Source organism: Argopecten irradians, chromosome 2, assembly GCF_041381155.1.
Source record: "Argopecten irradians isolate NY chromosome 2, Ai_NY, whole genome shotgun sequence".
Lineage (NCBI taxonomy): Eukaryota > Metazoa > Mollusca > Bivalvia > Pectinida > Pectinidae > Argopecten > Argopecten irradians.
Window position 1 is genome coordinate 56644802 of NC_091135.1, and position 24126 is coordinate 56668927.

Here is a 24126-nt window from a genome sequence, read left to right on the forward strand (position 1 = left end):
ACTGTTACCTATGTTATATCACAATCATTCCCTCACTGTTACATATGTTATATCACAGTCATTCCCTCACTGTTACCTATGTTATATCACAATCATTCCCTCACTGTTACCTATGTTATATCACAGTCATTCCCTCACTGTTACCTATGTTATATCACAATCATTCCCTCACTGTTACCTATGTTATATCACAATCATTCCCTCACTGTTACCTATGTTATATCACAATCATTCCCTCACTGTTACCTATGTTATATCACAATCATTCCCTCACTGTTACCTATGTTATATCACAGTCATTCCCTCACTGTTACCTATGTTATATCACAGTCATTCCCTCACTGTTACCTATGTTATATCACAGTCATTCCCTCACTGTTACCTATGTTATATCACAGTCATTCCCTCACTGTTACCTATGTTATATCACAATCATTCCCTCACTGTTACCTATGTTATATCACAGTCATTCCCTCACTGTTACCTATGTTATATCACAATCATTCCCTCACTGTTACCTATGTTATATCACAATCATTCCCTCACTGTTACCTATGTTATATCACAGTCATTCCCTCACTGTTACCTATGTTATATCACAGTCATTCCCTCACTGTTACCTATGTTATATCACAGTCATTCCCTCACTGTTACCTATGTTATATCACAGTCATTCCCTCACTGTTACCTATGTTATATCACAGTCATTCCCTCACTGTTACCTATGTTATATCACAATCATTCCCTCACTGTTACCTATGTTATATCACAGTCATTCCCTCACTGTTACCTATGTTATATCACAGTCATTCCCTCACTGTTACCTATGTTATATCACAGTCATTCCCTCACTGTTACCTATGTTATATCACAGTCATTCCCTCACTGTTACCTATGTTATATCACAATCATTCCCTCACTGTTACCTATGTTATATCACAATCATTCCCTCACTGTTACCTATGTTATATCACAGTCATTCCCTCACTGTTACCTATGTTATATCACAGTCATTCCCTCACTGTTACATATGTTATATCACAGTCATTCCCTCACTGTTACCTATGTTATATCACAATCATTCCCTCACTGTTACCTATGTTATATCACAGTCATTCCCTCACTGTTACCTATGTTATATCACAATCATTCCCTCACTGTTACCTATGTTATATCACAGTCATTCCCTCACTGTTACCTATGTTATATCACAGTCATTCCCTCACTGTTACCTATGTTATATCACAGTCATTCCCTCACTGTTACCTATGTTATATCACAGTCATTCCCTCACTGTTACCTATGTTATATCACAATCATTCCCTCACTGTTACCTATGTTATATCACAGTCATTCCCTCACTGTTACCTTTGTTATATCACAATCATTCCCTCACTGTTACCTTTGTTATATCACAGTCATTCCCTCACTGTTACCTTTGTTATATCACAATCATTCCCTCACTACATACAGTTATATCAAGATTTCCTATGGAGGGCTATAGGCTTGTGTGTCAGTTATATCAAGATTTCCTATGGAAGGCTATAGGCATGGATGCCAGCTATATCAAGATTTACTAAGGAGGGATATAGGCTAGTGTGTCAGTTATATCAAGATTTCCTATGGAGGGCTATAGGCTTGTGTGTCAGTTATATCAAGATTTACTATGGAAGGCTATAGGCATGGATGCCAGCTATATCAAGATTTACTAAGGAGGGATATAGGCTAGTGTGTCAGTTATATCAAGATTTCCTATGGAGGGCTATAGGCTTGTTTGTCAGTTATATCAAGATTTACTAAGGACGGCTATAGGCATGGGTGCCAGCTATTTCAAGATTTACTAAGGAGGGATATAGGCTTGTGTGTCAGTTATATCAAGATTTACTATGGAGGGCTATAGGCATGGGTGCCAGCTATATCAAGATTTACTAAGGAGGGATATAGGCATGGGTGCCAGCTATTCAAGATTTACTAAGGAGGGATATAGGCTTGTGTGTCAGTTATATCAAGATTTACTATGGAGGGCTATAGGCTAGTGTGTCAGTTATATCAAGATTTCCTATGGAAGGCTATAGGCATGGATGCCAGCTATATCAAGATTTACTAAGGAGGGCTATAGGCTAGTGTGTCAGTTATATCAAGATTTCCTATGGAAGGCTATAGGCATGGGTGCCAGCTATATCAAGATTTACTAAGGAGGGATATAGGCTAGTGTGTCAGTTATATCAAGATTTCCTATGGAGGGCTATAGGCTAGTGTGTCAGTTATATCAAGATTTCCTATGGAAGGCTATAGGCTTGTGTGTCAGCTATATCAAGATTTCCTATGGAGGGCTATAGGTATGGGTGTCAGCTATATCAAGATTTACTATGGAGGGCTATAGGCTTGTGTGTCAGCTATATAAAGATTTCCTATGGAGGGCTATAGGTATGTATGTCAGCTATATCAAGATTTACTATGGAGGGCTATAGGTATGTATGTCAGCCATATCAAGATTTCCTATGGAGGACTATAGGCATGTGCGTCAGCTATATCAAGATTTCCTATGGAGGGCTATAGGCATGTGTGTCAGCAATATCAAGATTCCCTATGAAAGGCTATAGGGATGTGTGTCAGCTATACCAGGATTTCCTATGGAGGGCTATAGGCATATGTGTCAGCTATATCAAGATTTCTTATGTAGGGCTATAGGCTTGTGTGTCAGCTATATCAAGATTTTCTATGGAGGACTATAGGCTTGTGTGTCAGTTATATCAAGATTTCCTATGGAGAGCTATAGGCTTGTGTGTCAGCTATATAAAGATTTCCTATGGAGGGCTATAGGCTTGTGTGTCAGCTATATCAAGATTTCCTATGGAGGGCTATAGGCATGTGTGTCAGCTATATCAAGATTTCCTATGGAGGGCTATAGGTATGTGTGTCAGCTATATCAAGATTTCCTATGGAGGGCTATAGGTATGTGTGTCAGCTATATCAGGATTTCCTATGGAGGGCTATAGGTATGTATGTCAGCTATATCAGGATTTCCTATGGAGGGCTATAGGCATGTGTGTCAGCTATATCAAGATTTCCTATGGAGGGCTATAGGCATGTGTGTCAGCTATATCAAGATTTCCTATGGAGGGCTATAGGCATGTGTGTCAGCTATATCAAGATTTACTATGGAGGGCTATATGCATATGTATCAGCTATATCAAGATTTCCTATGGAGGGCTATAGGCATGGGTGTCTGCTATATCAAGATTTCCTATGGAGGGCTATATGCATGTGTATCAGCTATATCAAGATTTCCTATGGAGAGCTATAGGCTATGGGTGTCTGGCTATGGAGGGCTATGTGTGTCAGCTATATTAAGATTTCCTATGGAGGGCTATAGGTATTGTGTGTCAGCTATATCAAGATTTGCTATGGAGGGCTATATGCATGTGTCTCAGCTATATCAAGATTTCCTATGGAGGGCTATAGGCTTGTGTGTCAGCTATATCAAGATTTTCTATGAAGGGCTATAGGCTTGTGTGTAAGTTATATCAAGATTTTCTATGAAGGGCTATAGGCTTGTGTGTAAGTTATATCAAGATTTTCTATGAAGGGCTATAGGCTTGTGTGTCAGCTATATCAAGATTTTCTATGAAGGGCTATAGGCTTGTGTGTCAGTTATATCAAGATTTACTATGGAGGGCTCTAGGTTTGCATTTCAGTTAAATCAGGATTTTCTAAGGAGGGCTATATATAGGCATGGGTGTCTGCTATATCAATATTTCCTATAAGGGTTATAGGTATGTGTGTCAGCTATATCAGGATTTACTATGGAAGGCTATAGGCATGTGTGTCAGCTATATCACGATTTTCTATGGAGGGCTATAGGTATGTGTGTCAGCTATATAAGGATTTACTATTGTGGGCTATAGGCATGTGTGTCAGTTACCTGTATATCAAGATTTCATATGGAGAGCTATAGACATACATGTCTAAGTGTCTAATAGAGATATTGTCCATTAAAAAGCTGTCTTAATTTATGTTTCCTGTAATTTAACAGTTTTAATATCTTTCATTAAATTTTTCTAGTGAGATATTTAATCTGAGTAATTTTTTGTTTTATCCTCTCTATTATAACGGCCTGTTGTTTGTCACATAAATGACTTATGATAGGAGGGTACAAAACAGCTGCTTATCTCAGTATCAACAATCACTGCCAAACTTTAATTAAAAGAGCGGGAAACGTGCTATTAAACCTGAACATTCTCTATAGTATCAAATGGAGGTTTTGAAATAATGATCAAGATTTTGATACAAAATAATCAAATTTTAATGAATATTTTAAGGTTACAAAACCAAGCTCAAGCATAGCAGGTAATAAAAACTCTGTCTGTGTTTAGTAGACGTGATTACATACATGACAAGGTATCCAATGACCTTCAGGTAATTATAGAGGTCATACCTTGGACAATCAGGTCATTATCTCAAACCAAACACAACTCACCATTCTTCACAAAAATGACAAAACATGAAATAATCCATTATGATGAAAAAAGACATTTTCAAACAATGGCCTTGTTTGCTTGTTTTACCATTTGTTTTCACAATCTGACATGGAAATAATGATAATTGGAATGTTGTGAATCCCTGAATACCACATTTTGAATGGTTATAAATACTGTAGGAGATATACCTTTATATTGATTAACTACTGAGACATTGTTCCACTCCTTCCACCCCAGAAGACTGTTGTTTAACCATATAGCAATGTTGTTTACATATGTCCCATACCAGAAGACCAGGTCTCTGTTGTTTACATGCCCTCCTCTCCCCAGCACACCTGATCGATGTTGTTTACATACCCACCCCCAGTAGACTATGTCTCTGTTGTTTACATGCCCCTCCTCCAGTAGACCTGGAATTTATTGTTTATATGCCCCTCCCCCAGTAGACCTGATCTGTTGTTTATATGCCCTCCCCCACCCCCAGCACTCCTGATTGGTGTTGTTTACATGCCCCTCCCCAGTAGACCTGGTCTCTGTTGTTTACATGCCCACCCCCAGTAGACCTGGTCTCTGTTCTTTACATACCCACCCCCAGTAGACCATGTCTCAGTTGTTTACATACCCACCCCCAGTAGACCATGTCTCTGTTGTTTACATACCAACCCCCAGTAGACCTAGTCTCTGTTCTTTACATACCCACCCCAGTAGAGCATGTCTCAGTTGTTTACATACCCACCCCCAGTAGACCATGTCTCTGTTGTTTACATACCAACCCCCAGTAGACCTGGTTTCTGTTCTTTACATACCCACCCCAGTAGACCATGTCTCTGTTGTTTACATGCCCACCCCAAATAGACCTGGTCTCTGTTGTTTACATGCCCTCCCCCAGTAGAACTGGTCTCTGTTGTTTACATACCCACCCCCAGTAGACCGTGTCTCTGTTGTTTATATGCCCACCTCCAGTAGACCATGTCACTGTTGTTTACATACCAACCCCCAGTAGACCATGTCTCTGTTGTTTATATGCCCACCCCCAGTAGACCTGGTCTCTGTTGTTTATATGCCTCCCCCAGTAGACCTGGTCTCTGTTGTTTACATACCCACCCCCAGTAGACCATGTCTCTGTTGTTTATATGCCCACCCCCAGTAGACCATGTCTCTGTTGTTTACATACCAACCCCCAGTAGACCATGTCTCTGTTGTTTACATACCCTCTCCCAGTAGACCATGTCTCTGTTGTTTACATACCAACCCCCAGTAGACCATGTCTCTGTTGTTTATATGCCCACCCCAGTAGACCATGTCTCTGTTGTTTATATGCCCACCCCAGTAGACCATGTCTCTGTTGTTTACATACCCTCTCCCAGTAGACCATGTCTCTGTTGTTTACATACCAACCCCCAGTAGACCATGTCTCTGTTGTTTACATACCCTCTCCCAGTAGACCATGTCTCTGTTGTTTATATGCCCACCCCCAGTAGACCATGTCTCTGTTGTTTACATACCCTCTCCCAGTAGACCATGCCTCTGTTGTTTATATGCCCACCCCAGTAGACCATGTCTCTGTTGTTTACATACCCTCTCCCAGTAGACCATGTCTCTGTTGTTTACATACCAACACCCTGTAGACCATGTCTCTGTTGTTTACATACCCACCCCCAGTAGACCTGGTCTCTGTTGTTTATATGCCTCCCCCAGTAGACCTGGTCTCTGTTGTTTACATACCCACCCCCAGTAGACCATGTCTGTTGTTTACATACCCTCTCCCAGTAGACCATGTCTCTGTTGTTTACATACCAACCCCCAGTAGACCATGTCTCTGTTGTTTACATACCCACCCCCAGTAGACCTGGTCTCTGTTGTTTATATGCCTCCCCCAGTAGACCTGGTCTCTGTTGTTTACATACCCACCCCCAGTAGACCATGTCTGTTGTTTACATACCCTCTCCCAGTAGACCATGTCTCTGTTGTTTACATACCAACCCCCAGTAGACCATGTCTCTGTTGTTTACATACCCTCTCCCAGTAGACCATGTCTCTGTTGTTGACATACCCACCCCCAGTAGACCTGGTCTCTGTTGTTTATATGCCTCCCCCAGTAGACCTGGCCTCTGTTGTTTACATACCCACCCCCAGTAGACCTAGTCTCTGTTCTTTACATACCCACCCCAGTAGACCATGTCTCAGTTGTTTACATACCCACCCCCAGTAGACCATGTCTCTGTTGTTTACATACCAACCCCCAGTAGACCTGGTCTCTGTTGTTTATATGCCTCCCCCAGTAGACCTGGTCTCTGTTGTTTACATACCCACCCCCAGTAGACCTGGTCTCTGTTGTTTATATGCCTCCCCCAGTAGACCTGGTCTCTGTTGTTTACATACCCACCCCCAGTAGACCATGTCTGTTGTTTACATACCCTCTCCCAGTAGACCATGTCTCTGTTGTTTATATGCCTCCCCCAGTAGACCTGGTCTCTGTTGTTTACATACCCACCCCCAGTAGACCTGGTCTCTGTTGTTTATATGCCTCCCCCAGTAGACCTGGTCTCTGTTGTTTACATACCCACCCCCAGTAGACCATGTCTGTTGTTTACATACCCTCTCCCAGTAGACCATGTCTCTGTTGTTTATATGCCCACCCCAGTAGACCATGTCTCTGTTGTTTATATGCCCACTCCTCCCCCAGCAGTCCTGATCTGTTGTTGTTTATAGATGTTTGTGAGTGTGTAGATCCCTTGAAGCTCAGTGAGCTGTGTGTTTTGGAGTAATGAAACATTTTTGTCCTTGTCATTATTTGACAGATGATTAGTAATGGCAACACTGTATCCCTCCTTAACTCTGCTGAGATTCAGCTTAATTACAGGTAGGTGTTCTACCTGCCAGTCTTTCAGAATTGATCTGTTGTTATGGCAGCCTGAAAGTATTTCAGGATAATGGCTTTGTCTGGCAAATCTTCATTCATAATGCCTTCCCACCGATCTCTGGAGCAAGTTAAGGGAAGCTCTGTATAGGATTCCAAAAAAGTCACACCTCACTGAGCAAGTTATTAAAGTTAAACTGGCTCAAGCATTCAAATCTGTCATACCTCACTGAATATAGGGCAAGTTAAGGGCAGCTCAAGGACCTAAAACAGTCACACCTCACTGATAATGGGGCAAGTTAAGGGCAGCTAAAGGAGTGAAAATAGACACACCTTTGCATAATCAGCATGATGCTTATATCTTTGTGCATCTTCCTCATTTGTATTCTTGAGCAAACATCGAAGATGGCCACTATGGCCTTGATCTTCTTGGTGGATCTGTGTTTGGTATGGATTCTGGGATATGTATGAAGTACCACCGTACTAATAGGACTTGTTGATGTTCAGGATTCTCATTAGCATGAATCCTATCTACGATTCCACCCAATTCAATTACACACTGAAATTATGCAAAATTATAAAGTCTACAAGTGTGGCACCAAGTTGGTGTTGACCCAAGCATATGAAGCAATGTTTATACATTTTAATCCTTGTAGAAGAATGCATTTGGACCCCCACATCTGTGGCAGTGTAACAATGATGACACTTTATCAGCCTATTGATCAGTAAGGGAGGCCTACCGTGTGATCCGCCCAACCTTGTAACCAACAGAATACATCTGCATACCTTGTATCCATAACTAATTCACTTACAATTCTATACAACTTACCAGGCTCGCTGAGGAGCAACATATACCATTCTCTCCACTTGTATTTCCTGATTAGCCAATTTTCTTGTACAAAAAAAATGTTAAAAAATTTTTGAACATTGGACTACTTGATTTACCTGGCATTTGTACTAGTCTTTCATAAATACAAATGTGTACTGTTTCTACTTAGTGGCCTTTTTTGACCATCTGAACGGTAACTGATGATTTTGAATCCTTTTGCTTCAATATTTTATTGATTATACAAATGAGCCTTTGTTTCTGTTATCCAGAGTGATTTATCTGAGCAAGCCCTTCAAGCTACATGGACTGTTCACTGCTGTTGAAAGCTGTAATAATCTGCTGTAAACATTTAAGAGATTGTTTAAAGACTCGTGATAAAATAATTAATGGACAAAATATTTATTTATGTTTGTTTGATATTTATTTCCTATGAAACACATTTTTCTTTTCATATTATGCTAGTACCCTGGTTGTGCCTTTTACTATTGAGAGCTCCAATTTAAAAATATTATTGGGGACCTTCCATTTTTAGATATTTTCTATCTTGCTATAGAAACAGATTCAAATCTGATCTAGATAGGCAACCAGAAAACACACATAGGTTCTAAATCAAAAATAATACATGACTACATAGTGCCATGCTTTATGGCACCTTGTCATCGTTGGCACTCGTTGTGTTGTTGAGATGATATAGACCTTGTATTGTGTTGTCATCGTTGGCACTCGTTGTGTTGTTGAGATGATATAGACCTTGTATTGTGTTGTCATCGTTGGCACTCGTTGTGTTGTTGAGATGATATAGACCTTGTATTGTGTTGTCATCGTTGGCACTCGTTGTGTTGTTGAGATGATATAGACCTTGTATTGTGTTGTCATCGTTGGCACTCGTTGTGTTGTTGAGATGATAATAGACCTTGTATTGTGTTGTCATCGTTGGCACTCGTTGTGTTGTTGAGATGATATAGACCTTGTATTGTGTTGTCTATGTTGGCACTCGTTGTGTTGTTGAGATGATATAGACCTTGTATTGTGTTGTCATCGTTGGCACTCGTTGTGTTGTTGAGATGATATAGACCTTGTATTGTGTTGTCATCGTTGGCACTCGTTGTGTTGTTGAGATGATATAGACCTTGTATTGTGTTGTCATCGTTGGCACTCGTTGTGTTGTTGAGATGATATAGACCTTGTATTGTGTTGTCATCGTGGCTCGTGTGTGTTGAGATGATATAGACCTTGTATTGTGTTGTCATCGTTGGCACTCGTTGTGTTGTTGAGATGATATAGACCTTGTATTGTGTTGTCATCGTTGGCACTCGTTGTGTTGTTGAGATGATATAGACCTTGTATTGTGTTGTCTATGTTGGCACTCGTTGTGTTGTTGAGATGATATAGACCTTGTATTGTGTTGTCATCGTTGGCACTCGTTGTGTTGTTGAGATGATATAGACCTTGTATTGTGTTGTCATCGTTGGCACTCGTTGTGTTGTTGAGATGATATAGACCTTGTATTGTGTTGTCATCGTTGGCACTCGTTGTGTTGTTGAGATGATATAGACCTTGTATTGTGTTGTCATCGTTGGCACTCGTTGTGTTGTTGAGATGATATAGACCTTGTATTGTGTTGTCATCGTTGGCACTCGTTGTGTTGTTGAGATGATATAGACCTTGTATTGTGTTGTCATCGTTGGCACTCGTTGTGTTGTTGAGATGATATAGACCTTGTATTGTGTTGTCATCGTTGGCACTCGTTGTGTTGTTGAGATGATATAGACCTTGTATTGTGTTGTCATCGTTGGCACTCGTTGTGTTGTTGAGATGATATAGACCTTGTATTGTGTTGTCATCGTTGGCACTCGTTGTGTTGTTGAGATGATATAGACCTTGTATTGTGTTGTCATCGTTGGCACTCGTGTTGTTGAGATGATATAGACCTTGTATTGTGGTCCCTTTTTCAGTTGACGATGATATAGATTCCAATATATCTTATCAAATCATCACAAACCTATGGAACAACAAAACCAATCTCGAGATATACAGCTAGATTTTGTCTGGAAATGGTTTGCCCAAAGCAATGAGGAGTCATTTGTCAAATATCTGCAGGTTTGTATCGGCTGCTATTCTACATTGTAAATCTCTGAGGACTGTTGACTCTTTCTGCGCATTACTATCGCCCAGACTATTTGTTCTTCATCTCTACGTCAATCACTTCCTATTTCACATGGTGAAAGATTGGTTCCAAAACTTTTATAAGCACTTATCTATATATCTCCGTCATGGTGTGATATTCATGTGAATAGAGGGCAAAGGTCATATTATTTTAGCTTCTACAGGAAAATCTGTAGTTATATACAAGCATGGATCTACCTTCACAAAAAACTCTTGAAGACAATTTTGATTTTGCACATTTTCCAAATTTTAGGCTGTGTTCTAGCGGGTTTGTCTTTGATCTCTGATGATATGATTTTCTGTAAGATGAGAATCGTACCAACAGGTGCTATAGTGTCCACGATACATTAGACCCCATGAGACACACACAAACGTAAACTGTAAAGAAAGTGTGACAGACAAAACCTTTATCTAAAGCAACAACACTAAAAACTTAGGAGAGGAAATAAATTGATTAGATGTTGTATAAACAGGACTTCAAAATTAATTCGACTCAACCCGAATTTCGAGTCAAGCGATTTTGAGAAAAGGAGTTTAGACTGTAGTTGTTGAGAAGTTCAATGGCATTGTCCCATCTATACATGTATAACACTACATAAATATAAATGACTGTTTGTCCTGCTCCTTTTAACAAGATAGTTTATAAATGAATTTGTCATTAGTCTGAAAGATTTAGTACCTAATTAGATGGTAGATACAAAATATCATATTTGGGGTAAACTATGCTTGACCATTGGTCAATTTTAGGACTGAGTATTTAGTTATTTCCAGTAAGCACCCATCCTGTGTTCATATTGTTTAGTGACCTGGGCATTTATTTAGTCAAATATGTTAAAGGTGCATTCATAAACTGAAACGCTTCTAATTTTTAAATAGGAATGTAAATCGGGTTTGTTAATTTCGTAGCAAAAGTTGTTTTAGTTACCATTAATGTTACACTAAATTGTCATTACCTTTTGAACAATTTGATTGAAATAATTAAAAAAGATATTTTCATAACACAGGTCATCTTGTGTTTCTTGCAGTCATCCTGATTACTGCACATTCACAAAATTGCCTATCACTGCATCAGAAGGCAAAACAGTAAAATTGATCTTTATTGTTAACCTAGATTACACACAGACTCTTGCACTTGTTTGTGGTAACCTCATCCTACGCCTTCAATAAATATTTTCTTGTGTTAATAATATTTTAAGAAACTTATTTGTTTCAGAAATGTAGCCGGCTTTAAGTCATAGGAAACAAACCATTCATCAAACATGAGCCTACCCATGTAGTGATATACTGTGTTCGTTTTAAAGATGAAAATATGGGTTAACAATCACTTCATGTTCAGGAAGAGAATGTTAAAGGTTTAGGTGTAAAATGGTTTTAGAGCTGAAGCTGTAAGTGGAAACCATTTATATTTGTTTAAAGTTTCGTGTTTTGTTTTGTTAAGTGTACTTCAAAATGAACGGTCTTACCGTCTTACCATCCCTGTGTGAAGAGGTATATAATTTCTACCTAAACATTTCATATATTACAAGATTTTAAAAGGTACAATTTCTCTATCTGTGTGTATGTTCCAATATCAGAATGATCAGCTTGCTTGCTACAGAGTAATAAAGTAGTTAGGTGAATACTACTATCCTATGGTTGTTATCCTGCTGGGTTGATCAGGGTTAATTGTCTCCCGACATATGTTGATTGTTATGTACTAATGTTTAAAACATTAAACCGTTGAGGAAATCAGAGGCATGAAGGTTTTATTGAAGTCTGTGTAAGTAGGCAGGTCACATAACTCTACTATAATATATATAACACCAATATATTTATTTAGAGTTATCAGATTACAGACGCGTACCATAGAAATGTTTTTACAATAGAAAAATCTGTCTACCACATGTGGTGTTTAGTGCTATTAGGCTATGGAGTTATCTGCCCTATGTTATACAGTTGTCTTCTCTTATGATAAAAAGTTATCTGCCTTTATTGTAAAGAGTTATGTACCCTTATGTTATAGAGTTATCTGCCCTTATGTTATAGAGTTATCTTCTCTTATGGTAAAGAGTTCTCTACCTCACTTTATAGAATTATCTACCCTAATGGTAAAGAGTTATCTACCCTTATGTTATAGAGTTAACTGCCCTTATGTTGTAAAGTTATCTGCCCTTATGTTGTAAAGTTATCTGCCCTTATGTTATATAAATATCTGCCCTCTTATTAAAGAGTTATTTGCCCTTATGTTATAAAGGTATCTGCCCTATGTAATAGAGTTATATACTCTTATGTTATAGAGTTATCTGCCCGTATGTTATAGAGTTATCTGCCCTTATGGTATAAAGGTATCTGCCCTATGTAATAGAGTTATATACTCTTATGTTGTAGAGTTATCTGCCCTTATGTTATAGAGTTGTTTGCCCTTATGTTATAAAGGTATATCTGCCCTATGTAATAGAGTTATATACTCTTATGTTATAGAGTTATCTGCCCCCGTTAAAGAAATATCTGCCCTTATGTTATAGAGTTATCTACCCTTTATATTATAGAGTTATCTGCCCTTATGTTATAAAGTTATCTACCTGAGGAGAAGATTCACGACTGTCTAGCATGAGGCTTGCTGTGTCAATTATTTACAGAATGGATCAACTTGGAAGTTTTTATTCTACTTGATCAAAACCTTAATTAAATTTGTTGCACTATAACAAACAAGAATTTACATTTTGATATATTCATCGTTTTGAAATATTCAAAGTGAAAGAAATATTAACACATATTGTATCAAAACCATTACACTGTTTTCACCAGGTAAACATAAATAAAATATGTGAAGGCATGTGGAGTTCTGCAACAAGAATGCAAAGTCGCTCTCTGTATCAAGGCAGTTAAATTGACAGCTGCCATTTAGGGTCTGTTTCTCACAAATTCATGATATTATCACTGAGCTAAGTGATAGCCAATGCATACCTTTTAAAACGGGAGATAACATTGCATAACAAAAACACTTTACACAGTACTACACAGAGTGTCTGTACACAGCACTACACAGAGTGTCTGTACACAGCACTACACAGAGTGTCTGTACACAGCACTACACAGAGTGTCTGTACACAGCACTACACAGAGTGTCTGTACACAGCACTACACAGAGTGTCTGTACACAGTACTACACAGAGTGTCTGTACACAGTACTACACAGAGTGTCTGTACACAGTACTACACACAGTACTACACAGAGTGTCTGTACACAGTACTACACAGAGTGTCTGTACACAGAGTGTCTGTACACAGCACTACACACAGTGTCTGTACACAGCACTACACACAGTGTCTGTACACAGCACTACACAGAGTGTCTGTACACAGCACTACACAGAGTGTCTGTACACAGTACTACACAGAGTGTCTGTACACAGTACTACACAGAGTGTCTGTACACAGTACTACACAGAGTGTCTGTACAAGTACTACACAGAGTGTCTGTACACAGTACTACACAGAGTAACAGTCTGTACACAGACACTACACAGAGTGTCTGTACACAGTACTACACAGAGTGTCTGTACACAGTACTACACAGAATGTCTGTACACAGTACTACACAGAGTGTCTGTACACAGTACTACACAGACAGTACTACACAGAGTGTCTGTACACAGTACTACACAGAGTGTCTGTACACAGCACTACTACACAAGTGTCTGTACACAGAGTGTCTGTACACAGCACTACACACAGTGTCTGACACAGCACTACACTGAGTGTCTGTACACAGAGTGTCTGTACACAGTACTACACAGAGTGTCTGTACACAGTACTACACAGAGTGTCTGTACACATGCAGCACTACACAGAGTGTCTGTACACAGCACTACACAGAGTGTCAGGATATATACTATAAGACTCTTTCATAAGTGGATATGAAGGATAGGGATATTCTACCCGAGGGTCACAAAATGTAGTAAAACCCGAGGCTTGCCGAGGATTTTGCAACATTTTGTGATCCCGAGGGTAGAATATCCCTATCCTTCATATCCACTTATGAAAGAGTATTTTTAGCTCACCTGGCCCAAAGGGCCGGTGAGCTTATGTCATGGCGCAGCGTCCGTCGTCCGTCCGTCCATCCGTCAACATTTCCTTTAAATCGCTACTAGTCATAGAGTTCTGCATGGATTGTAACCAAATTTGGCCACAAGCATCCTTGGGGAAGGGGGAACAGAACTTGTATAAATTTTGGCTCTGACCCCCCGGGGGCAGGAGGGGCGGGGCCCAATAGGGGAAATAGAGGTAAATCCTTTAAATCGCTACTTGTCCTAGAGTTCTGCATGGAATGTAACCAAATTTGGCCACAAGCATCCTTGGGGGAGGGGGAACAGAACTTGTATAAATTTTGGCTCTGATCCCCCAGGGGCAGGAGGGGCGGGGCCCAATAGGGGAAATAGAGGTAAATCCTTTAAATCGCTACTAGTCATAGAGTTCTGCATGGATTGTAACCAAATTTGGCCACAAGCATCCTTGGGGAAGGGGGAACAGAACTTGTATAAATTTTGGCTCTGACCCCCCGGGGGCAGGAGAGGCGGGGCCCAATTGGGGAAATAGAGGTAAATCCTTTAAATCGCTACTTGTCCTAGAGTTCTACATGGAATGTAACCAAATTTGGCCACAAGCATCCTTGGGGGAGGGGGAACAGAACTTGTATAAATTTTGGCTCTGATCCCCCAGGGGCAGGAGGGGCGGGGCCCAATAGGGGAAATAGAGGTAAATCCTTTAAATCGCTACTAGTCATAGAGTTCTGAATGGAATGTAACCAAAATTTGCCACAAACATCCTTGGGGGGAGGGGAACAGAACTGTATAAATTTTGGCTCTGATCCCCTGGGGGCAGGAGGGGCGGGGCTGAATAGGGGAAATAGAGGTAAATCCTTTAAATCCCTACTAGTCATAGAGTTCTACATGAATTGTAACCAAATTTGGTCACAAACATCCTTTTTGGATGCGGAACAGAACTTGTATAAATTTTGGCTCTGGCCCCCCGGGGGCAGGAGGGGCGGGGCCCAATAGGGGAAATAGAGGTAAATCCTTTAAATCGCTACTAGTCATAGAGTTCTACATGGATTGTAACCAAATTTGGCCACAAACATCCTTGGGGGAAGGGGAACAGAACTTGTATTAATTTTGGCTCTGGCACCCCTGGGGGCAGGAGGGGTGGGGCCCAATAGGGGAAACAGAGGTAAATTCTATAAATCGCTACTTGTCCTAGAGTTCTAAAAGGATTGTAACCAAATTTGGTCACAGACATCCTTGCGGGAAGGGAAACAGAACTTGTATAAATTTTGGCTCTGACCCCCCGGGGGCAGGAGGGGCAGGGCTGAATAGGGGAAATAGAGGTAAATCCTTTAAATCGCTTCTAGTCATAGAGTTCTGCACGTATTGTAACCAAATTTGGCCACAGACATCCTTGCAGGAAGGGAAACAGAACTTGTATAAATTTTGGCTCTGATCCCCTGGGGGCAGGAGGGGCGGGGCCCAATAGGGGAAATAGAGGTAAATCCTTTAAATCGCTACTAGTCATAGAGTTCTGTGCATATTTTAACCAAATTTGGCCACAAACACCCTGGGTGGAAGGGGAACAGAACTTGTTTAAAATTTTGCTCTGACACCCCGGGTGCAGGATGGGCGGGGCCCAATAGGGGAAATAGAGATAAATCCTATAAATCGCTACTTGTCCTAGAGTTTTGCTTGGATTGTGACCAAATTTGGCCATAAACATCCTTTGGGGAAGGGGAACAGAACTTTGGCTCTGACCCCCTAGGGGCAGGAGGGGTGGGGCCCAATAGGGGACTTAGAGGTTAATATTAAAATTCCTTCAAAAAAGAAACAATGAACCTGTATTCAGAACATTACTTGGCATTACAAACAAGGTGAGCGATACAGGCCCTCTGGGCCTCTTGTTCTTTCATACCTCGACGTTTTATTGCAATTTTACAACTATAATATCCCGCCATTTTGAAATAAATTTGAAGATATCCACGACTGAAAGTCAATTTTCAATTCAAGAAAAATCAGGTGATACTTTCAACACAAATTCCGTTGTTTGCATCTTTTATAGTAAAACCAGTCATATTTGTGGGGAAAAAAATGTTAAAATTTTACCGAGGAAATAGAGATTTTGTTGACACCGTGACGTCACGAGGCTTTATTGCATGGGTAGCCATGCAATAAAGGCTCAGGCGACATGAGTGTATTGCCCTGGACCAGCCAGTATTACGCATGTAGGTATGAAAGAAATATAGTTATAGCAAATTTGTTGGTGTTGGTGGTCATTATTCTCATTTTCAAGTGACTTCTGGTTTATCAAAGGTCAAGGACGTTAATGACTATTGAAGGTCAAGGTAATTAATTATTACTGATGAAGCTGAAATTCATACATGACATATGATAAGTGACATTCAGGGTTTTGACCTAGGTACAATGCTACAAATTATTTGTAAAGGCTTCATTAAAGATCTTTTTCCAATTGGGTTGAACAGAAAACATATATCAGTATAAATCAATAAACTTAAGGTTATGTTCCACATGTACGTTTATTCACATGTTGTAAAAAGTCTATGTACATCTGATGGACTATTTACAAAGCTGATGCTTGTAAGTGGATGTTCTTACAATTTTTAATTGTTAGATAATGTAGGTCAAAGGTCAAGGTCATAAAGGCTGGTTCTGCAGAGAAGTTTAGTTGAATCTTCTTGCTGTCAAAATATTGATGATTTCAATAGAATCTTTTAGTTGTCTAAAATTGTGATGATTTGATTTTACTGATCTATGTCAAACTGAATATACTGATCTAATGTCAAAGTTTTGTACTGTTTTTGAAAATAAACAATCAGCTTTTCATCCCTAAGTTGTATTTATTTAATATGTCGTCTGGACCACATTGTTTTTATGATATCAAATTTTTTTCCGAAAATGAAAGTTAAATGTGTTGGAAGAAATGTAAAGTAAAGAATGTACACAAATATACCTGAATGATTTTGTTTTCTTGTTTTAATCTTGATTCAGAATGGGTTCAGATAGATTACAAAGATTTAATTTCAAAGTAAAAAACAGCACTTCCATTTTATTTTGGTTAGAATATGCAGTTAAACATGTCATGCAAAATTACATATGGCCAATGTAGATTTGACGGTGGATCCTAGTGTCCTTTTGTTTCTGATAACCCCTCCACTGTGGCAACAGGCAATACTGTTTAGAGACGGTAATTAATGACCCTGTTAAGTCTCCTGATACCTACAGAGCTAGCATGGGGGACATTAAGCTGGATATTGACACATCCATGGAATTTATTAGCAAAGACAGGACACTGAAATAAAAAAAGAGACTTGCTGAAAGTGTGCATGTTGAAGGATATGCACTGTCTGTGAGTTGTCTGGAAATCTTTCACTGGAGGCCAACAGATTGGAATGTGTGGGATTAATGAGACAGCAGATTTGTACTTTAGGGACTGTCCCCTATTGGTGTATCTTACTGTGATATATCTGTCTGTGGCCAGCAACACTAGCTCATCCTCACTTAGACTGCTATTCAATAACTTCCCTGTTTAAAACGTTAAATGTTTTTTTTCTGTCACGTACCTTGTAAAACTGTCTATATTCATTACTGTTAAACATGTTATGTAAGGATTCACTCAGTTTCACTATCATATCTTAACTAATTAATTTGGATTCATACAACATGTTATATATCATGTGTAAGGATTCACTCAGTTTCACTATCATATCTTAACTAATTAATTTGGATTCATACAACATGTTTTATATCATGTGTAAGGATTCACTCAGTTTCACTATCATATCTTAACTAATTAATTTGGATTCATACAACATGTTTTATATCATGTGTAAGGATTCACTCAGATTCACTATCATATCTTAACTAATTAATTTGGATTCATACAACATGTTTTATATCATGTGTAAGGATTCACTCAGTTTCACTATCATATCTTAACTAATTAATTTGGATTCATACAACATGTTATATATCATGTGTAAGGATTCACTCAGTTTCACTATCATATCTTAACTAATTGATTTGGATTCATACAACATGTTTTATATCATGTTTAAGGATTCACTCAGATTCACTATCATATCTTAACTAATTGATTTGGATTCATACAACATGTTTTATATCATGTGTAAGGATTCACTCAGATTCACTATCATATCTTAACTAATTGATTTGGATTCATACAACATGTTTTATATCATGTGTAAGGATTCACTCAGATTCACTATCATATCTTAACTAATTGATTTGGATTCATACAACATGTTTTATATCATGTGTAAGGATTCACTCAGATTCACTATCATATCTTAACTAATTAATTTGGATTCATACAACATGTTTTATATCATGTGTAAGGATTCACTCAGATTCACTATCATATCTTAACTAATTAATTTGGATTCATACAACATGTTATATATCATGTGTAAGGATTCACTCAGTTTCACTATCATATCTTAACTAATTAATTTGGATTCATACAACATGTTATATATCATGTGTAAGGATTCACTCAGTTTCACTATCATATCTTAACTAATTAATTTGGATTCATACAACATGTTATATATCATGTGTAAGGATTCACTCAGTTTCACTATCATATCTTAACTAATTAATTTGGATTCATACAACATGTTTTATATCATGTGTAAGGATTCACTCAGTTTCACTATCATATCTTAACTAATTAATTTGGATTCATACAACATGTTATATATCATGTGTAAGGATTCACTCAGTTTCACTATCATATCTTAACTAATTAATTTGGATTCATACAACATGTTATATATCATGTGTAAGGATTCACTCAGTTTCACTATCATATCTTAACTAATTGATTTGGATTCATACAACACGTTTCATATCATGCTACTCTTACCTTATCATTTAGTTTTTAATAAAATTTTAGTCTTCCTATAGTATTACACCATGTGATATAATCATTTATGATAAATTATGTTTCTTTTCAATACCATCAGTTTGTCTTTATGTTTATCTAAATTATAATACCAATTCTTTTCATCACATTTTTAGGTCACCTGAGACGAAGTCTCAAGTGACCTATTCTAATCGCCATTTGTCCATCGTCGTCCGTCGTCCGTCGTGCGTCGTATGTCCGTAAACAATTTACATTTTGGACTTCTTCTCCAAAACTGCTGAAGCAATTTCAATGAAATTTAACCTTCTAAGGCATGAGGCCAATCAAAATTGTGAATTATATGGTCCCCACCCCCCAGGGGGCTGTGGGACCTGGGGCCAAAAGGGTAAAATTGAGTAAAATTTCAAAAAATCTTCTTCTCTACTCATAGATGTGGTAGAATCAAATACTCTTCATAGATAGAAAGGTCTTAAGGTCCTTTACAAAAATTGTGAATTATATGACCCTGAGGTTTCTAGTTTCTCCCTGGGGAGGGGGTTAAGTTTACCATAGTTTATATTGGGAAAACACATTTTTGCGCATTATTTGGTCGTTTGTAATAGGAAATGAGTCAAATGTTGTCAGAATTATCAGTATGAGATGGTCATTTAATTCTATTAACAAATTTTCTATGACTGACACCCAGGGGCCTTAGGGGTGGGGTCAAAAGGGGTCAAATAGGCTAAAACTTCAAAAATCTTCTTCTGAAATTCTGAAAATGATAGAATCAAATACTTTTCATAAATAGAAAAGTCTAAAGGTCCTTTACAAAAATTGTGAATTATATGACCCTGGGGTCTCACGTTTCCCCTTGGGAGGGGGTCAAGTTTACTACAGTTTACATAGGGAAAACACATTTATGAGCATTTTTTGCTCAATTTTCATTGGAAACGAGTCAAACTTGGTTAGAATTATTAGCCTGAGATAGCATTTTAATATCATATCCATATTGGTCCAGGCCGACCCCCTGGGGGCAGAGGGGCGGGGCCAAAAAAGGTCAAATAGGCTAAAACTTCAAAAATATTCTTTTAAAATTCTGGAAATGGTAGAATAAAATACTTTTCATAAATAGAAAAGTCTTAAGGTCCTTTACAAAAATTGTGAATTATATGACCCTGGGGTCTCACGTTTCCCCCTGGGGAGGGGGTCAAGTTTACTATAGTTTATATAGGGAAAACACATTTATGAACATTTTTTGCTCAATTTTCATTGGAAACGAGTCAAACGTGGTTAGAATTATTAGCCTGAGATAGCATTTTAATATCATATCCATATTGGTCCAGGCCGACCCCCTGGGGGCAGAGGGGCGGGGCCAAAAAAGGTCAAATAGGCTAAAACTTCAAAAATATTCTTTTAAAATTCTGGAAATGGTAGAATAAAATACTTTTCATAAATAGAAAAGTCTTAAGGTCCTTTACAAAAATTGTGAATTATATGACCCTGGGGTCTCACGTTTCCCCCTGGGGAGGGGGTCAAGTTTACTATAGTTTATATAGGGAAAACACATTTATGAGCTTTTTTTGCTCAATTTTCATTGGAAACGAGTCAAACTTTTCATGGTTAGAGTTATTAGCCTGAGATAGCATTTTAATATCATATCCATATTGGTCCAGGCCGACCCCCTGGGGGCAGAGGGGCGGGGCCAAAAAAGGTCAAATAGGCTAAAACTTCAAAAATATTCTTTTAAAATTCTGGAAATAGTATAATCAAATACACTTTATAGATGAAAAGGTCTTAAAGTTTGTTTATAAAAATTGTAAATTATATGACCCTGGGGTCTCACGTTTCCCCCTGGGTAGGGGGTCAAGTTTACTATAGTTTATATAGGAAAAACACATTAATGAGGATTTTTTGCTCAATTTTCATAGGAAATGAGTCAAACTTGGTTAGAATTATTAGCCTGAGATAACATTTTAATATCATATCCACATTGGTCCTGGCTGACCCCCCGGGGGCAGAGGGCGGGGTTAAAAAAGCTCTAATAGGCTAAAACTTCAAAAATATTCTTTTAAAATTCTGGATATAGTAGAATCAAATAATTATAGATGGAAAGGTCATAAGGTGTTTTATAAAAATTGTGAATTATATGACCTTGGGGTCTCACGTTACCCCCTGGGGAGGGGTCAAGTTTACTTAAGTTTATATAGGAAAAACATATTTGTGAACATTATTTGCCCAATTTTTGTAGGAAAGTAGTCAAACTTGATTAGAATTATTAGCCTAATTAAGATATAGCATTTTAACACCCATATCCGTCCTCCATGACTCTTTGGGGGACCGGATCGGCAGGACCAAACAGGGTCAAAATGATTAAAATTTCAAAATATACCTCTAAGTTCACAGGTTTGATGGAAGCAAATACTCTTCATAGTCTAAAAAGTCAAATTTATAAATCACTGACCAACTTCAAGGCCCAGCATATAGTGTTTATATGTCTTTAATTTGTTTCATTATTTGTTTCATTATATATTCTAACTCAGGTGAGCGTTAAGGCCCATGGGCCTCTTGTTTCTTTACATATGAAATATTTCAGAATTTTGGTATGTCTGTTGTCTACAGGTACAATGGGTATTATCTAATTGTGGGAAACAGTGGTATCAGATCTCGTCAATAAATATAGGAAACAGAGATGAGTTATCTTGTTAATTTACTACTTAATGAACAGCTGGGCTATACAGTTAAGCACTTATAATGTTATTATAAACCAACAATGTAGTTATTAAAGCTTTTTATGCAGAAAACAAACATGTACATCAAAAAATAAAAACTGCTAAGAATAACAGAAAAGCCCTTCAGTTATTAGATTTTGTTTGATATGCAAGTTTCCCTCAGCCGTTATTCTACATAAGTAGATATTTTTCATCTTTTTTATCTGTTCATCCAAGCAAGAAAATTGCTAACCTTGTAAACAAAGCTGATTGTTTTGGTGCAGTTGTAAGAAGTTTTGTTTTATTTTTAAAAGCACAGTCTGAGGGCTGTAATTGACATCTTTCTCTAATCTAGATTGATTGAAATGTAATGCTGCTAATCTATTTTTATACCAGCCAATGTCCATTTCATTAAGAGCCAGAGTCAAATAAACATCAGAGTAGTGCTCTCCTCTCCAAATTTTAATCAACTAATTGTGTAAAGACACTTGTTTTCTTCGTTGAAATGAAGGAGATGACACATCAGTTTGTTAGAACTAGCTAATTAAGATGCCCATATTTCTGAAGATGATCCGATAATCACATTAATGAAATAAAGACAATTGTATTCGCCAAAAAGGTCAGTTTTATTGTTTAACCATAATTAATTAAATCTATATTCCTTTAGTGAAAATAAGGCCACTATTAATGTCTTATTTCAGTTCTCTTAGACACAAATAGCAATTAAAGATAGAACTTTTATTTATTTTGCTTTGAACTGTTAGCTAGAAGTGTTGGGAGTACTCGGTATAAATACACTTACCTTTGAACTTAAAAATTCAGTCCAATCCTCATCCGGGAACATTAAGGTATCACTTAGGAATTACACTACCACCACAGTTGATATTTTTCATCAATTTTGGACTATTACAATCGGAATGCCTGTGTCCTTGTAGCTCTTTAGAGTTCAGTTGTTGGTACACTCTGTGATCTCACCATATTTTCTTCAGTTTATCTTCCACTGAATAAATATAGCCTTACAATTAAAAGTCTAAGTTTGTTGAAGTACTATACAAGTGTTTCACCAATAAAATATATTGACCACTTTGTAACATACCACATGTCAAGTCTAATTCCCAGTGATGTCTAGATGTGTACTGTTCCTGACTAAAAGTTATGTGGTTGCGTAAGAGTAGCCAGTAGTATGTGGATTATCTTAGGTATATACCTACTCTGAGAGGCGATGTAATGACACATGGCCGTCCTGGTACCATGAAATCTACCTGTCCATCATACTGCTGAAATTGATTTGGCTGCCTGTGACTGGCTGCTGAAGCTGGGAGCAGCTGAATCGCTCAGATACCAACAGCCCATCTCTACTACACTCACTGTCTCTCAGTAGTGACTACACTCACTGGGTCTCAGTAGTGACTACACTCACTGTGTCTCAGTAGTGACTACACTCACTGTCTCTCAGTAGTGACTACACTCACTGTCTCTCAGTAGTGACTACACTCACTGTCTCTCTCAGTAGTGACTACACTCACTGGGTCTCAGTAGTGACTACACTCACTGTCTCTCAGTAGTGACTACACTCACTGTCTCTCAGTAGTGACTACACTCACTGTCTCTCAGTAGTGACTACACTCACTGTCTCTCAGTAGTGACTACACTCACTGGGTCTCAGTAGTGACTACACTCACTGTCTCTCAGTAGTGACTACACTCACTGGGTCTCAGTAGTGACTACACTCACTGGGTCTCAGTAGTGACTACACTCACTGGGTCTCAGTAGTGCTACACTCACTCTCAGTAGTGACTACACTCACTGGGTCTCAGTAGTGACTACACTCACTGGGTCTCAGTAGTGACTACACTCACTGGTCTCAGTAGTGACTACACTCACTGTCTCTCAGTAGTGACTACACTCACTGGTCTCAGTAGTGACTACACTCACTGGGTCTCAGTAGTGACTACACTCACTGGTCTCAGTAGTGACTACACTCACTGGGTCTCAGTAGTGACTACACTCACTCAGTAGTGTCTCTCAGTAGTGACTACACTCACTGTCTCTCAGTAGTGACTACACTCACTGGTCTCAGTAGTGCCTACACTCACTGGGTCTCAGTAGTGACTACACTCACTGGTCTCAGTAGTGACTACACTCACTGTCTCTCAGTAGTGACTACACTCA

General features: G+C 38.5%; 2 protein-coding genes across 3 annotated transcripts in view; one reads left to right on the top strand and one right to left on the bottom strand.

Moving 5' to 3' along the window:
* The window catches only part of LOC138316027 (FMRFamide receptor-like), an 86308-nt gene extending 62964 nt beyond the window's left edge, over window positions 1-23344 (bottom strand). The window contains exons 1-2 of one of the 2 annotated variants that reach the window (XR_011207583.1): window positions 22757-23344; window positions 17338-17671 (exon numbers count right to left, since the gene is read on the bottom strand). The gene's annotated coding sequence lies outside the window, so the exon portion shown is untranslated. Of the gene's footprint in view, window positions 1-17337; window positions 17672-22756 lie in introns of those variants that run through there. The other variant, XM_069257499.1, reaches the window with a different exon arrangement.
* The window catches only part of LOC138316737 (CD109 antigen-like), a 491941-nt gene that overhangs the window by 299878 nt on the left and 167937 nt on the right, over window positions 1-24126 (top strand). The window lies entirely within an intron of this gene.